At 43.1% G+C, this 15,195-nt stretch overlaps 1 pseudogene; it reads right to left on the bottom strand.

The window, feature by feature from the left end:
• LOC102567687 (leucine-rich repeat transmembrane neuronal protein 4-like) overlaps nt 1-7,606 on the bottom strand; it is a 37,077-nt pseudogene extending 29,471 nt beyond the window's left edge.
• Between the last annotated feature and the right edge of the window lie 7,589 nt (nt 7,607-15,195).

Below are 15,195 nucleotides of genomic sequence, written 5' to 3'. Positions count from 1 at the left end.
TAGCAGGACCCCATCCCAACACACAGCGGCATGGTGCAGATCAGTATACATGCGTGATAGTATACTTTGGTTGATAAAAAGAATTGCCGTTTAAGTGAGGTCTGAGCACTCATGCAAATAAGTGAGAAAAATGCAGGTTGCATACTGGCACATACACAAGACAAAGACCAAACTAAAGGAGCTGCAGTTGGCTAATAGAAGAGCAAGAACCAAAATCATAAGCATGGCGTTATTTAGCAAGGCTTCCCAGTAGACTAAATGGAATATGATGAGCCAGGTGCAGTGATTATGACACCACCGGATGCCAATGGATTTACACCCTTTTACAACAAGGCTGAATTTGGCTCTATACCTGCATTCAAGAGAGACATTCAGATAGCCCAGGTTGTAAATGCAGTCATATAATTTGCTTCTGTTGCTCTCTTATTTGCAAGGTTATGCCCTGGTTCAGTGAAGCTCTCCAAATGCACACACAACTTTAAGCAGGTGACAGGTCTCCCTGAAGTATTTGGGGCTGCTTACATGCTCGAATGCCATGCTGAGCTGGAATCTAAGATGCACTGCTTCAATTCTGGTTTGCCATAAGACAACAGGGGGTTTAGGTATAAAATGTAGCCAGGCCCTTTTTACCGCAAAATCCACACTGTGAAAACAATGGGTACATCCTACACAGCCCTTAGGAATCATCAACTATCTCTAATTTCCATTGATAAAACATTCAGGAACCTTCCACTGGTTATAAATGGAAAGGTGAGTTAAATAATCCTTCCTTTCCTGCTGCCCACACATTTTTCAAACCATGAGTTGGTTGCTTTTGCCTCCAAAAATCCTTCCTATCTATTATTTTTTCAAAGACAGGCAATGATTTACAAAAAGACAAAGTGGAATCAATAAAAAACTTGAGCCACTTCAGTGTGTCCTTAAAAAAAAAAATTGAGACCCTGACCTTACTTTGCCTCTAAATCTTTCTTGTTTGTGAAAGCTGATCATGGGAACAATGAATGAGCCAGTCAGGACTGGTAAAGATGGCCCTGAGTTACATCTCTCTCTCACAAATATGAGTCCTCTCAGACTATGTCTGTCTGAGTGCATCAAATATTAATACTGTTATGTTCCACTTCCCCTTTTCCCCAGTTATGAAACTTTCTTTTGCTGAAGATACCGAGGAAGATTCTTTTCCGATTGATAAGTGCTGTACAGAGCATGTCTGTCCTTTTGCAAGTTGAACCTGGTAGCTGTAGGGATGACAAATGTTAAATCCAAGCTGAAGATAGTAGGGGCTTAGGGATGTTACGTGAGTCTTCAATGATCAGGTGCTTTAATGTCTTTTCTAGTCTTCTCTACTAATAGCCAAGGTATACTAAATCATCATGGAAATACAGGGTCAACTTTCCAGCAGGTGCATTGACAACCTGTGGCCTCAATCCAACAGATATTTATACACAGGCTTAACTTTATTCACATGAACAGACATACTGAAGCAAATATTTATTATTTAATACTTGCATTACAGTAGGGGCTGGAGACATCAATGCCACACTATGCTAGGTGCTGTACAAGCAGTCATGGAAAGGTAGGTCCTTCCCCCAACAATCAAATATCAGCTGGCAGACAACATGCTAGGAAACAGAGGGAAATAGGGGAAATAATCCTCAGCATGAAAAGTAAAGTTGACAGAACACCAGCCAGCAGCCATGCTCATGCCTTCGTTAGACACTGGGGAGATGGGAGTTTTATGGAGAGATCTGAGAAGGCGGCTTTTGAGTAAATAAAATTAACTTGACCGTACGTGCCTGCAAACGTGTGACCCATGGCGATCATGTGAAGTTGGTCGGTCCCTTCAATTGTTGAAAGAAAAAAACAAGACTCTTCCCCTAGTACAAATCTAGAATAGCTGCAATGACGTTGGTAAAGTTACTCTAGGTTCAGAGCGGTGGGAGAGAGGAGAATCCCCCCGAGGAGTCTAATCTGGTGAATTCTATCCAAGCGGCTGTCCAAAGTTAAGACTACAGGACAGATGCATACATCTGCACTTCTCCAATGCACCAATGAAATTCATAGAGTCCTAGATGCTGGGGTCAGACGGGACCTCAAAGAATCAAGTTCGAGCCCCGGCCTGGGCAGGAAAGAGTGCTGGGTCAGATGCCCCCAGACAGATGACTATCCAGCCTTGTCTTAAAGACCCCCAGGGCAGGGGAGAGCACCACCTCCCTTGGAAGCCCATTCCAAATTTTGGCCACCCTTACCCAGAAGTTTTTCCTGATGTCCAGCCTAAATCTGCTCTGTCAGTTTGTGACCACTGTTCCTTGTTACCCCAAGAGGCACCCTGGGGAACAGAGCATCTCCGATCCCTTGCTGTGTCCCCCTAAGAAATTTATAGGCGGCCACACGGTCACCTCCCAGCCTTCTCTTGCAGAGGCTGAAGAGGTCCAGGTCCCTCATAAGTCTCTCCTCATAGGGCTTTTCCTGTAAGCCCCTAACCATATGAGCAGCCTCCTCTGGACCCACGAGTCTATCAAATTCCTTCTTAAAGTGCGGTGCCCAAAACTGGATGCAGTGCTCCTACTGTGGTCTGACCAATGCCATGTAGAGGGGAAGTATCACCTCCTTGGATCAATTCATTGTGCATCTGCTGGTGCATGATAAAGTGCGGTTAGCTTTCCTGGTGATTTCATCACACTGATCACTCGTGTTCATCTTGGATCCACTGTGACTCCGAAATCCCTTTCCGCTGCTGTGCTGCTGAGAGGGTCACTTCTTATCCAGTACCTGTGCTGGATATACTTGTGCCATATGTGCAGCACTCTGCATTTGTCCTTGTTGTACTGCATCCTTTTGTGTACTGCCCACTTGTCCAACCTGTCCAGGTCTGCCTGCAATTGTTCCCTACCCTCCAGAGTGTGCACTTCACCCCACAATTTAGTATTGTATGCAAACTTGGACAGAGTACACTTCACACTCACATCCAAGTCACTGATGAAGACATTGAAGACTACAGGTCCAAGGACCGAACTCTGCAGGACTACACTCCCCACATCCTTCTAGGTCGATAACGACCCATCTACTACCACTCTCTGGGTGTGACCTCTAAGCCAACTTGCCACCCACTGGACAGTGTAAACATCTATGTCACAGCCTCTTAAATGTATTTATGAGAATGGGATAAGACACCATATGGAAGCCCTTGCTAAAATCCGAGAAAACGACATCCACCTCTACTCCTGCATCTAAGCTTTTTGTGACCCTGTCATAAAACGAAACCAGATTGGTAAGGTATCATCTACCTGCTACAAATCCATGGTGCTTTCCCTTCTGCATTGATTTTTACACTGGGCTCCCACAACTATGATCCTTCATAATTTTTTCAAAGACCTTTCCAAGGATGGAGGTGACTCACGTAATTTGTGCCTACACATGTCATTTGTAGGGATTACAGGGCCAGATCTCATCTCAGGTACACAGACATACTAATGCAGGTCATGGAACAGTGCTGACTTGCAACTAGTAATTTAGCTAATACTATGGATTGCCCTGTCCTTCTTAAGATTGCATCAGAATCCATTTAAATGCCAATTTCTGATTAAATACCTTTATATTACATTTCCTTTCTTGTGCTCTTTGCTACTTGCATCTGAACTCGTATCATTTGTGAACACAGAAATCTTCAGCTACCCCAGCTTTCTAAATCCACAAGAAAGACGTGAACATGTACTGTTAAAGGCCATCTTGCACTTGTACAAATGGTCTTAAAACCTTACTTGAATGATCTTTCTTTGCAAGGTAATCGGTCATAAACAGATGCTCAGACTTTATCTTCCCAGGAGATGACCTTTACAGCAGCATCACCATGGCCTGAAGTCTCATTATTGTTCATCTCAGATTAAGATCACTATAGACCTGGAGAAAGTATGCAATATAAACCCCCTTGTTTACTACCCCGTGGTAAAACACATACCTTTTTATTCAATCGCCATGATCACACACCAATTGGAGATATTTTCAAACCTTAAATTACTTCTGATGTATAACATCTCCTGTGTCTCTTAGTGGTCATTCCACTCAGATACTGGATTGTGACTCATTCTTTAGAGATGTGATTCTCCTCTGAGTTGTGCTGGCATAAATCAAAGGGAATCTCATTGAAGCTAATGGAGCTACACTGGATTTAAAAACCAAACCAAACCCAGGAGTGACAAGAGAAGGAGGTCTTGGGGGTCACACTGATACCAAGGCTAACCCAGAGTAATTCCACCGAGTTGTTTTTCTCCGTACCACTGCTGACAGTGATACCATACATTATTCACACTACTTCTGGTGGCAAAGGTGAGGATATGCAAGGTCCCTTGATTTCAGCAGGGATATTGCTTTAAGCAAGTTAAACACAAAGCACAGACTTCTACTTTTTATCAGGCTCATTAGAGCAAACATGTTCCAAGAGTGACTGGTGCTTTTGCGTGCCCAAATTCATATATCTTAAAGGGTCCTGATCTTCAGAAAAGTGCGCAAAAGATCAGGTCCTAGGAAAGGATCTCCAGTTGGTCACTCAAAATCAGTTGTTACACTTAAACAATTTTGACCTTACATTTTAGCATATCTGAACGTCAAAGACACTGTCCAAGCCCTAACCTGGTTTAAACCCAACCTGCGGAAGTCATTGAGAATTCCAGGGATGGGAAGGAGCCACAACAAGCTGTTCATGTTTCCCATTAGGATGCTTACAGTGATAAGAAAAACCAAGTCTAACCTGGCTTTAACACCACAGCAGCACATGCACAATGTCACATAAGCAGAAAGTCAGTTACCCAAAGAAGTCTTTGTTGAAATGGCATAACACAAATCCATCTTACTATGTATAAATGGGCCGTGGGGATCTAAAGTAGAACCCTTTCTTATTTATTAATGTCCTAATTATTACAAAATTACAGCTCAACATATATACGTGTGTATATGCTCAACACACACACACACGCTCCCCCATGACTTCCAGGTTTTTACTTACACTTATAGAGCCAAAACATCACCTCATGTAAAAGGGTGCAACTCTGAGCTACATCCCCTTCTGCCATCTCTTGGTCTCTCGGTTGAAACTTTACAGCAAAAAACACCAAACCAGGCATTTGCAAATGTTACTTTTGACTTTTTCCCTACTTTAGGACCCTAGTTCAGGCAAGTCCATAAACAAGAGCTCCCATCCATCCTGATTCAGCAGAGCACTCAAGTGGGTTAAGCTAGTGCTCAAGTCTCATTGTGATCAATTATATCCCTGAACTGCAGGCTGAATATGGAAAAGAGAAACGGCATCATATTTTTTAACCCCTGTCAAATAGGTTGGAGAAGCCACCAGATATAATACTGACCCTACTATACAGATTTTCCCCGCAAGCATTCTACTCCATGTTCCCTAGACCAGCAGGTGCCTTAATCGCCTCCCAGTTACACCAGTGCACATTGTCAGTGACTCCCATAAACAGTCCTGGATTTAGGTTTAAACTACTTAATCTACACTTTAGGGCCTCACAATATGAGGGGCCTCTAAATAAGAAAATTAAAACCGACTCAATGTCAAGTTTTATAATAAGCAGCTAGTAAATAAAGGAGATAAAGGAAATCTGGGAAAACGACTCTCTAAATGTGGACATTTTTGTCCTTATGTGACAAAAGTATACATACATTGGATTATTTTCATCGTATGCGGCCTCTAAAGATGGACATAGTTTAGCATGTCATAATCTGGCACTGCCCGTAAAGCAACTGGCGTAAAACGGGTCCCGGCAAGAAGAAATTCAGGCTCTAGATGTGTTTAACATGGCAACTTATTCCAACTTAATCTCATCCTTGGATGAACCTCTTTCAAGTCTGCACTGTTGAAAATAACCACCGTCACTTCTCCGACTGTTGTCATTTATTTAAATAACCTTTCCCACTGAGCACTCCCAAGAGCACAAAGGCTCATTAATTTTTCTAGTGATTGGAAACGCTGCAAAAGCTTCAAACATTTACCTCTCCTTCCCAGCTGCTGAAATAGTTTTAGGAGGATCGGGGTTCATACCTCACATTCTCTGGAGCCAGAGATACTCTACATGCAGGGTCCAGATCCATTAACGGATACATCCACAGTTGGCTTGTAGTCCACATAATGCTCCTGTAAAGAGGAGTTCATTTGCTTTTCAGACTCTCTGGCCTTTTTTCTGATCCCCTTCATAAGAGAGTGCTGCTGGACTTGTTTCATGCTGGCTGAGTAGCACTTCCACGACACATAGATAACCAACCAAATCATAGCCACTAAAAGAAAGAGGGCCATGCTCCCAGCAACTATTTTGTGAAAGGAAACACCCTCATACTCAGGTTCCACTCCAGGTGCCGGCAGGTCTGGAGAAGGACTTGGCACAATGGAGGTTGGATGATTACTTTCCAGTTTAGAAAGGGTAGGTTTGGGAATAAAAAGTGGCCTCTGGGGCATTTTAGGTGCCTAGTATGAACTTTCGGTAACCGCCACCTGGATTTCAGTGCAGATATTATATGTTTCCACAGCATCATTCACCTTCTCACCGTGCATGTGCTTAGGGTCCACACATATCATACTGCTTTCTTTATTCTCATTGAAATATTTAAGCCAAGTAAATAAAGGGCAAATGGTTTGAGTACATTCCCACAGATTTCTGGACAGAGAGATTTGTATTAGTGAAAGCCATGTATCGATGGTCTCCTGAGAGACGCTGGTGAGTTTGTTGGCATCCAGGTTCAGCTTGTGCAGGTTGGGCAGGCGTCGGAACGTCCTGAGCTCTATTCCTGTCATGTCATTCCCCAATAAATCCAAGTTGTGCAAGGAGCTTCAAGTCCACGTTAACCCTTGGCTAACAGACCGGATCATATTCCACTGCAAATGAATGGATCGAAGGTTGAAGAGGCGTGGAAAATGGGCCAAGTTGAGCTTAGAAAACTGGTTGTGCTCTAGATGGAGCTCTCTTAACCGCAGGAGGCCAGCAAAATCATTGCGGGACAGACTCCGTACACGGTTGTAGCCCAAATCCAGAAAATCAAGGTTCTGGCAATATTGAAAAACTCAGACTGGTCCCATTTTCAGGGAGTTTGACTGCAAGTGCAAGATCAAGAGTTTGTGAAGGCCCTTAAACTGCTCCGATCGTAGCACCTGTAGCTTGTTGTAAGAAAGGTCCAGGTTGAGGAGATTGGGGACCAGGTAAAATGTTTTGTTGTGCAGATGAGTAATTTTGTTGGAGCTTAGAATTAGTTCCTTCAGCCTTCGGATCCCCTGAAACACATCCTCCTCCATGGAGCTGATGTAATTATGGCCAAGATAAAGCCAGATGAGCTGATTCAGGCCCCAAAACTGATTTGTTTAAGCTTCTGGATGCTGTTGTAGTGCAGCGCTAAGCCTTGAGATCCTCCAGAAATGTTCCAAGAGGTATCTCTGAATGCTTGAGATTCACAGTATACCATCACATCTGCAGTTCTTGGGGCAAGTGAGCTGAGCCGCAGTGAGCGTACCAGACAGCACCGTAGGAAGTAGCACTAACACCACACTCATGCCGGTCTGCTACTTCATTAAATGGAAACCTGCAATATTAAAAAGAAGACAAATGTGCATTGTAAAACTATTAAAATAAATCACCAGGAGATTACTTATGTCAGCGGGGCTTCTACTGAGGCATTGGAGGTCCAGTGGATTTGGAGACAAGCTGTTTGTCCCTTCCTGCATTGTTTGATTTATGATCCCAAAGATGGGCCGAGAGCCTGTCTGCTCTTCCCTTGATCTCGTACATCCGCACACCATGTGGCGGATATATCCTTAACACTGGATGCTGAGGTTTTAACAGTAAACATATCTGTCAAGTCACCGTTCTGAACTCACTGCAGGTTTCGATAGGAAACTCAGCCCCTGCTTTGGTAGTTCAACAAGAAGTAAAATATTTTTTAATAAACCCAGCTGCTTGTAAATCTTTTCCAGCCTGCACCCCTCCCCCTTTCAAAATGAGTATAAAAAGGAGCTACAGTGATCAGCTGACATATAATAAAGTTTGACCTACATTTAAAAAATGCCTTTATTGCAAAATGAAAGAGTAGATGAAAATCTTACTAACCAGCATTGAGGGATCTTTTTCATGTGGAAAAAAAAAAAAAGCATGCACTGTAAACACACACACACAAACACTATCATAAAGCATACATGTGTATTACCTATATTGTGTAGCAGATGTAGGGGACCCCGATATCATGAGGATGCCTTCATTAATATACACATCTCACAACTTAGTTTTCAAGGTCGAATTATATGTGCATTATATGGATGTAAACACATCTACTGATATTCAATTATCTATTATTTTGTACGTGTGTTATTTTGATGTACTGCATCTATGTGTGTATATATACACATGTACACACACATACACCTATATAGAAGTATGAGTATGTGTATATGTATGCACACACACACTTTTATACCAATATTGTGTGACCCTGGTGGCAGCACTACCTGCAGCCATGTCCAAGTTTTTGGGATCCTGGGGTGCCAATAGGTCTCGGTCTGCTCCCACTCTGTCTACAGGCTGGGAGCACCAGTCACTGGAGCACTCTCCTGTGGTGCTCCCCGCACCAGACCACACACTAAGTAACTATTTACAATAGTTTATTGTTCACAATAACAACTCAGAGATTGACAAATAATAACTGAGAGACTGACAAATTTGACATCCCATAAATAACAAAATGTTGTTCATTTTTGAGCCCTTATAGCTATATTATTTGTGCAAGCTCAATAGCTATTAACTTGTGTGAGCTATTGAGCTACTAATGATAGCTCATTATTGAGCTGTTTTCAATAAGCCCAATTATGATACTCATCATCTAACAAAAACAATTATGTTATCAACTTTACCACTCAGGCAACGTATAACAGGTATGTATAGATGCTTAGTCAGCCAGGTCTCCACAAAATCCCTCTGCCTGCAGCAAAGTAGCCCACTGTGCAGTGGCTGCAGCGGAGCCCCGGGGAGTGGTGCTCGCTCTGCCTCACAAGAGGGGTGGTGATGCCGTCATCTGGACAGAAGATGCGGGGGCCTGTCAGGAGTGTGGCTGCTCCAGAGACCAGGGTTTCTTGCCTTGTCCAGTCTTTCCTGGGTGCCTGCAGTCACTCACACAGCTCCCTAGACACTTCCCAAGCCAGCTCTCCTGTGGTTGGCACCTGGAGCACTCCTTTCACCTGTACGTTATTGAGCTCTCTGCTGGAGCTGCCACACAGCTGCTTTCTGCAGCTCTCCCACAAAACCTCCACTAGCAACCCCTGTCCCTCATTCCCTCCAGGGACCCCCTGCACAAGGGGATCTTTAGAGTGGGGAGGGGAACCCATTTGCACAACCCCTGCTCCTTCAGTAAAGGCAATTCTGGGTACTTGGTAGGTGGTGGCTTCTCTGCACACAGTAGAAGCCCGTCTCACTTCTTTTTTTCCAGGCTTCCTGCACTGGAGTTTCAGCTGTCAAATCTCGTGCACACATCCTGTGTGAACAGCCTGCTGGCAGAGCCTTGTCCCAAGAGTGCAAACACCCTGAATGAGCTTGCACACTCCAAGGAAGCCCTTCAGCACCTTTACAGTTGCATTAAGATCAGCAAAAAACATTACATTTCAAGAGTCATATTTTCATCTGGAACCCCGCCTTGCTGTTCCTTGCCTCTGATTTGAATGTTTTGCATTTCAGATGTCAGGCTGATCCTTCCGCATTGTCTATGCTGCTTTGGGAGAGCAGTCAGATTTTGCACAGTCTCTGAAAAATTGTGGCAAGAATTTCAGAAATGTCAACCTACACACACACACACACGCACACACACACACTCACTTTCTCAGAGCAAATCATAATTCTGGGACCCCCCCGGCTCAGTCCAGAGCTGTATTCCCACCCATCATTTGGCTGCATTCTTCCATCAGCAGCACTCTTTAAAGGCCTGTTATCTTCTCTGTAAATAGTCATTTTATTATTTGTCTCACACTCCCCCCACCCCCAATTTTAAACCAAAAGCCAGTAAGTGAAATCATTCTTAATCTAAAAAGCCCTTATGTGTCTGTCCCAGGGGAGCAGGGGCACTGGGAGACCCCCGCGGTGGCCAAGGGGTCTGCTTACCTCCCGCAGGGCCGGAGGAGCTGAAGAAACTCCATGTGCCGGCGCTGCCGGCGCAGGTCATCAGCCGGGCATTTATCCAGCTGCGGCTGAGCGGCGGGGGCGGGGCATGCCAGCTGGGAGGAACAAAAGGCGGCCCCGCCGAAGCAGCAGGGCGGCTGACGGGAGAGAGCTGGAGCGCAGAGCCCCAGCGAGCAGGGGATCAGCCGCCACCCGCAGAGTGCGGGACGCCGCCGGGTAGAGGCGGAGCAGGCTGCGAGCAGCGCAGCGGAGCACCCAGGAGTGAGGAGACAAGGGGAGAAGTCAGCCCCAGAGGTGGGGCAGCAGCCAGCGGGGAACCCGACACCCGAGGCAGCAGGAGGCGTAACAGCTATCCCAAGAATGGTGCCAGCTGTAGCCTACATTACAGAGCCGACGGCGCGGGTAACTGCGGCCGGGACTATTGGGGAAGAAGAGAGGATGTCTGCATCCCAAGGAAGGAGGGATTAGGGCAGCACCCCCCAGTGGGAGAGGCATACCCGGTCCGAAGACCGCCGGTAGTGGCTAGGGTGACCGAGCCGAGAGAGGACGAGACGAGGACGGGTTAGAGGCCAGGACAAGAAGACCTGAGGTGGCATATGGCCGGGGTGTAGGGGAGGACGGAGCCCCGAGAGTAACCACGAAGAGGCGTGCCGGTACCAGGGGATACCCCAAGGGAAGACCCCCCACTGAGAGAGTCATCAAAGTCATGGCAGGCGAGTTCTGGGGTCCCCCTTTGATACCAGCCAGGGTAAACCCTGGGGAGTACCAACAAAGCCCGGGGGTGCAAGATCTCGAGTCCGGAACAAGGCGGCGCGCGAACTCCTAGTCGAACGCAGGCGGGTACAGTGTCTCTCTCTTTCACTTCAATGGTTAGGTCTCTAATTTAAATCCTGATCTTTTGCTCTTGCCTGTGCGCCAGCAGCAGCCAGCTAGAAATATGTTGCAGCTGTTGGATTTTCTTGTAATAGTAGTAGTGGTTGTTCTTGTAGTAATAGTAGTAGGAGAAGTAGTGGTTGTTCTTGTACTAGTAGTAGTTGTTGTTCTTTCTAGTAGTAGTAGTAGTAGCAGTAGTAGTAGTGGTTGTACTTGTACTAGGAGCAGTTGTAGTTGTAGTGGATTTTCTTGTAATATTAGTAGTGGTTGTTCTTGTAGTAGTAGTAGTAGGAGAAGTAGTGGTTGTTCTTGTACTAGTAGTAGTTGTTGTTCTTTCTAGTAGTAGTAGCAGTAGTAGTAGTGGTTGTTCTTGTAGTAGTAGTAGTAGTAGTAGTAGTAGTAGTGGTGGTTGTTCTTGTAGTATTAGTAGTGGTTGTTCTTGTAGTAGTAGTAGTAGTAGAAGCAGTGGTTGTTCTTGTAGTAGTAGTAGTGGTTGTTCTTGTAGTAGTAGTAGTAGTAGTTGTAGTAGTGGTTGTTCTTGTAGTAGTAGTAGTAGTGGTTGTTCTTGTAGTAGTAGTAGTAGTAGTAGCAGTAGTAGTGGTTGTTCTTGTAGTAGTAGTAGTGGTTGTTGTTCTTGTAGTAATAGTAGTAGCAGTAGTAGTAGTAGTACTAGTGGTGGTTGTTCTTGTAGTAGTAGTAGTGGTTCTTCTTGTAGTAGTAGTAGTAGTAGAAGTAGTGGTTGTTCTTGTAGTAGTAGTGGTGGTTGTTCTTGTAGTAGTAATAGTGGTTGTTCTTGTAGTAGTAGTAGTAGTAGTTGAAGTGGTTGTTCTTGTAGTAGTAGTAGAAGTAGTAGTAGTAGTAGTAGTGGTGGTGGTGGTTGTTCTTGTAGTAGTAGTGGATGTTTTTGTAGTATTAGTAGTAGTAGTAGTAGAAGTAGTGGTTGTTCTAGTAGTATTAGTGGTTGTTCTTGTAGTAGTAGTAGTAGTAGTACCAGCAGTAGTAGTTGTAGTGTTATTTCTTGTAGTAGTAGTAGTGGTTGTTCTTGTAGTAGTTGTAGTATTAGAAGTAGTGGTTGTTCTTGTAGTAGTAGTATTGGTTGTTCCTGTAGTAGCAGTAGTAGTAGTAGTGGTGGTTGTTCTTGTAGTATTCGTAGTGGTTGTTCTTGTAGTAGTAGTAGTAGAAGTAGTGGTTGTTCTTATAGTAGTAGTAGTGGTTTTTCTTTTAGTACTAGAAGTTGTGTTTGTTCTTGTAGTAGTAGTAGTGTTTGTTCTTGTTGTATTAGTAGTAGTAGTAGTAGTAGTGGTTGTTCTTGTAGTAGTAGTAGTAGTAGAAGAGGTGGTTGTTCTTGTAGTAGTAGTAGTGTTTGTTCTTGTAATAGTAGTAGAAGTAGTGGTTGTTCTTGTAGTAGTAGTGGTTGTACTTGTAGTAGTAGTAGGTGAAGCGGTTGTTCTTGTAGTAGTAGTAGTGGTTGTTCTTCTAGTAGTAGTAGTAGTGGTTGTTCTTGTAGTAGTAGTAGTAGAAAAGGTGGTTGTTCTTGTAGTAGTAGTAGTGGTTGTTCTTGCAATAGTAGTAGAAGTAGTGGTTGTTCTTGTCGTAGTAGTAGTGGTTGTACTTGTAGTAGTAGTAGTAGTAGGTGAAGTGGTTGTTCTTGTAGTACTAGTAGTGGTTGTTCTTCTAGTAGTAGTAGTAGTGGTTGTTCTTGTAGTAGTAGTAGTAGTAGTAGTAGAAGAGGTGGTTGCTCTTGTAGTACTAGTAGTGGTTGTTATTGTAGTAGTAGTAGTAGTAGAAGAATTGGATGTTCTTGTAGCAGTAGTAGTGGTAGTTCTTGTTGTAGTAGTAGTAGAAGTAGTGGTTGTTCCTGTAGTAGTAGTAGTGGTTGTTCTAGTAGTATTATTAGTAGTAGTGGTTATTCTTGTAGTAGTAGTAGTAGTAGTAGTGGTGGTTGTTCTTGTAGTAGTAGTGGTGGTTGTACTTGTTGTAGTAGTAGTGGTTGTTCTTTAGTAGTAGTAGTAGTAGTAGTAGCGGTTGTTCTTGTAGAAGTAGTAATGGTTGTCACGTAGTATTAGTAGTGGCTGTACTTGTAGTAGTAGTAGTAGTGGTTGTTCTTGTAGTAGTAGTGTTGGTTGTTCTTGTAGTATTAGTAGTAGTAGAAGTAGTGGTTGTTCTTGTAGTAGTGGTAGTGGTTGTTCTTGTAGTAGTAGTAGTAGTACTAGTGGTGGTGGTGGTTGTTCTTGTAGTAGTAGTAGTGTCTGTTCTTGTAGTAGTAGTAGAGGTTGTACTTGTATTAGGAGTAGTAGTAGTTGTAGTGGTTGTTCTTGTAGTAGTAGTAGTGGTTGTAATTGTAGTAGTAGTAGTGATAGTAGTTGTAGTGGTTGTTCTTGTAGTATTAGTCGTAGCAGAAGTAGTGTTTGTTCTTGTTGTAGTAGTAGTGGTTTTTCTTGTGGTAGTAGTAGTGGTTGTTCTTGCAGTAGTAGTACTAGTGATTGTCCTTGTAGTAGTAGTAGTAGTAGTACTAGAGTTGGTGGTGGTTGTTCTTGTAGTAGTAGTAGTGTCTGTTCTTGTAGTAGTAGTAGAGGTTGTACTTGTACTAGGAGTAGTAGTAGTTGTAGTGGTTGTTCTTGTAGTAGTAGTAGTGGTTGTTCTTGTAGTAGTAGAAGTAGTGGTTGTTCTTGTAGTTGTAGTAGTGGTTGTTCTTGTAGTAGTAGTAGTAGTAGTAGTAGTAGTAGTAGTAGTAAAGTAGTGGTGCTGGTTGTTCTTGTAGTAGTAGTAGTTTCTGTTCTTGTAGTAGTAGTTGTGGTTGTACTTGTACTAGGAGCAGTTGTAGTTGTAGTGGATTTTCTTGTAATAGTAGTAGTGGTTGTTCTTGTAGTAGTAGTAGTAGGAGAAGTAGTGGTTGTTCTTGTACTAGTAGTAGTAGTTGTTTTTTCTAGTAGTAGTAGTAGTAGCAGTAGAAGTAGTGGTTGTTCTTGTAGTAGTAGTAGTGGTTGTTCTTGTAGTAGTAGTAGTAGTAGTTGTAGTAGTGGTTGTTCTTGTAGTAGTAGTAGTGGTTGTTCTAGTAGTAGTAGTGGTAGTAGTAGTAGCAGTAGTAGTGGTTGTTCTTGTAGTAGTAGTAGTGTTTGTTCTTGTAGTAGTAGTACTAGTAGTAGTAGTAGTAGTAGTGGTTGTTCTTGTAGTAGTAGTAGTATTAGTAGTAGTAGCAGTAGTAGTGGTTGTTCTTGTAGTAGTAGTAGTGTTTGTTCTTGTAGTAGTAGTAGTAGTAGTAGTGGTTGTTCTTGTAGTAGTATTAGTAGTAGTAGTACTAGCAGTAGTAGTGGTTGTTCTTGTAGTAGTAGTAGTAGTAGTAGTAGTAGTGGTTGTTGTTGTAGTAGTAGTAGTGGTTGTTCTTGTAGTAGTAGTAGTAGTAGAAGTAGTGGTGCTGGTTGTTCTTGTAGTAGTAGTAGTATCTGTTGACTTAACCTTTATAAGCATCCTTGTTTGCTAATTGGCTATAAAGGAGTGACGCAAGGAGTTCTTTACTGAGCATGTCTCTATACCTGTGTTTTAGCTATGTATCTCATTAATATACATACATGTTTCATTAGCAGATCTTTTGCCCACCTAGGGGTGTGGTTTTTAGTATTTTAATGAGCTCTTTCTCCCAGTACTTCTGATTCTGTTTTTTGTTTTCAAGCCTCCTCTATCTAAGACTGTCTGCTCCTTATCATTGCAGATGGGCATTCGTCACATAACATTCACTTTTGCTTAGGCTTTGTATAGTAGTTTCTTGGTCAAACCTCACATTTCCTCCTCTGGAGCATTCATAATTATTATTAATTATGATTGCTCCATTCAATTTGACTTAACAGAAATCTAGTATTCTCAGCTTCCTTTGTTTTCAAAATCATTTGATTTACCTTAGGCCTGAAGATAGATGCAATACAAACAGGTATACATTGGATACAGAAACAAACCAAAATCCCTATAAAACAAAACAGAACAACCATACAAAATAACTGTTTCAACCATCCAAAATTGGGAAACCAGGAAGTTAACCAGGAAAATTCTAAGGCAGATGATTCTTTCAACGTCTGTGTCAATCGTTGTAAGGCACCAATTTTGTCTTCAACTAGCACAGAATTATCAGTGAGGTTGAAGCAGCACATTCCTTTTAAGGTTTCACACCCCAGATTGT

Source organism: Alligator mississippiensis, chromosome 14 (assembly GCF_030867095.1).
Source record: "Alligator mississippiensis isolate rAllMis1 chromosome 14, rAllMis1, whole genome shotgun sequence".
NCBI classification, from domain to species: domain Eukaryota; kingdom Metazoa; phylum Chordata; order Crocodylia; family Alligatoridae; genus Alligator; species Alligator mississippiensis.
The sequence above is the reverse complement of the archived record's forward strand: the minus strand, read 5'-3'. Positions and strand labels throughout refer to the sequence as shown.